Raw genomic sequence first — 2,336 nt, 5'->3', positions numbered from 1 at the left:
CAACAGTATCGGATAATAACATAATTCTCAACTCGGAAGCTGCCTTAATATTAGGCGCATCTTCCATTAATGTAACAGGAAAAAAGACAATGTATTTTATTTTATTAATTGTATCCACTTACAAATCGACCTAAGGTCACCCGATGTGTAGACACAATGAGATTTTGTTGTTTACAGTCTTTAATTCAAGTGATGATAAAGGAAACAGATCTATTTAAAACAAAACCAAATAGCTATTTCTGTCTAGGTTAAGAGGTGGCCCCCAGGTGTGGGATTCACATTTTGAATGGTCACTTGATCCAGGGTTTGTCTATGATTCTGGCTATGTGGTTGCCATTCTCTTCAATCCCAATAATTTCATGCTTGGTGGCCTTCACCACAGTTGGGGGACTTCATCTCTGCATGGAATCGACCTGCTTGCACATGTGGCAAACAGATCAGAAGGCCTCCTGATGTCTCCCAGCAGGTCCTGTACATGAGGCAGAACATGTTTCTGCAGGCTTTGCTCACCGCAGCCCTCTTGACCAGCACTGGGACATTGTGAATCACAAATGACACCTGGTTCCTCTGCTACTTGGCCAGGCTCTGCTCCAGACCCCAAATCCCAAAGCCCATGATGTTGGTGGCCGCGTGGGAATTGATAGTGTGCATGAGTCCTGCAGTTGTCTTGTTGAGCCTCCTTATGTTCATCATCACCTCCTGGTAGACCAATTCTACATGTTCTTGGGTGACCACTAATTTAATTTTATTCTGTTTTCCAGTAATATCCAGCCACTGGTGTGTAACCACTGCCACATGTGTCCCCAGGGGTTTTGTCAACACTGGCACATCCCCTGGCACTGCATTGTCTGGCGTGATAAATTCACTGGGCTGGCAGACATTGGCAGCAACTCCTCCCAGAACAATCCAGGGGTTTAATACTGTTTGGCCACCCCTTAGAGATGTTCCTGCTTCCTCAGCTGCATCTTTAAAACCCATCAGTTTATCCCTTTCCCTATCAGTCATTTTATTACTGTCTCCAAGGAGCATTAGCACATTGTCACATTCTGTGACCCCCATTGCGTATAGGTCACTGAGGACATTGGCATATGCCATCCTGCCCATCATGTAAGGGTCGTCTATGATCGGTAAGTGTAATCCATGGTTTGAACCAAGGAAAGCCCATCGTGCCTCAAAGGAATGACACAAGTATCAATTCCAATGCCAAGCTTTGACATTAGCGGCTACCAGAAACTGCTCATCTTCTTGGAAGTGGTTCTCCTATAAAGATTCCAGCAATTTTTGCAGGACATTTTGGGGGCATTTTGCAGCCTGTGCCTTTCAGTTCAGTGAATCTGGTTAGCTGAAAGCTCTTGTCAATTAGTAACTTTCTGGATTAAAGGAATCCCACATAGACATGGTTCTTGGGTTCACTCTCCTCACAGCTCAGTCCCTTCCTTCCCTCACTGAGTTGGCTGGGTTGTTCAGGGATCCACTCGAGGAGCATTGGCATCAGTTACATGATGCAAAAAAAATATTGATTTCAAAAATTGCGACTTGCATTGGCAGCAGCCTTTGGCACCTGGGCCACCTCATTTTTCCCCTGGCCCCACTGCAAGGGATAGAATGTTTCCACCACCTGCCGGGCTGGACCACAAGGCATTCTGCGGGGAGCTGCACCTTCTCCCCAACATGTCTTATAAGTATATTATCTCCCTAGGAATCCACTGAAAAAACTATGAGAAGTAATACATGTGTTCAGAAAACCTAAAGGAAATAAGGTAAATATTAAAACTCAGTTAATTGTATTTCCATATGCTAGCAATGAACAGTTCAAAATGAAATTAAGAAAATCAATTTACAATAGTATCACAGTAAGAACATATGTAGGAATAAATATAATAAAATAAGTGTAAGACTTATGCATGGAAAACTACAAAACATTATTAAAAGACATTAATGACCTGTCAAAATCCATAGCATATATAACATTGGCTCATCAATTGTAACCAATGTAACACACTGATGCAAGATGTTAATAGTAGGGGCAACAATTCGGGAGCATTAGGAGTATAAGGGGAACTCTATATTTTCAACTCAACTTTTCTGTCAACCTAAAAGTTCTGTAAACAAAAAGTCTTCTAATTAAGAAAAAGAAATTGAAGATCTAAGTAAATGGAAAGAAATCCAGTGTTCATAGTTAGAAGGCTTAATATTGCTAAGATGGCAATACGCTCCATGTTGATTTACATATTAAACACAATCCCTATAAAAATTTCAACTCCTTTGTTTTTGCAGAATTTGACAAATGGACCCTAAAATTTACATGAAAATGCAAGATACCTAGGATAACCCAA

At 41.4% G+C, this 2,336-nt stretch overlaps 1 pseudogene; it reads right to left on the bottom strand.

Annotated features, from left to right (window-relative positions):
- Positions 1-243: 243 nt before the first annotated feature.
- LOC108523838 (selenide, water dikinase 1 pseudogene) lies at positions 244-1,398 on the bottom strand (annotated as a pseudogene).
- Positions 1,399-2,336: the final 938 nt, after the last annotated feature.

The sequence above is a fragment of the Rhinopithecus bieti genome, unplaced genomic scaffold (assembly GCF_001698545.2).
Source record: "Rhinopithecus bieti isolate Rb0 unplaced genomic scaffold, ASM169854v2 scaffold_78217, whole genome shotgun sequence".
In the NCBI taxonomy this organism is placed as follows: Eukaryota; Metazoa; Chordata; class Mammalia; order Primates; family Cercopithecidae; genus Rhinopithecus; species Rhinopithecus bieti.
Note: the sequence above shows the minus strand (reverse complement) of the source record. Positions and strands in the feature narration are given on the sequence as shown.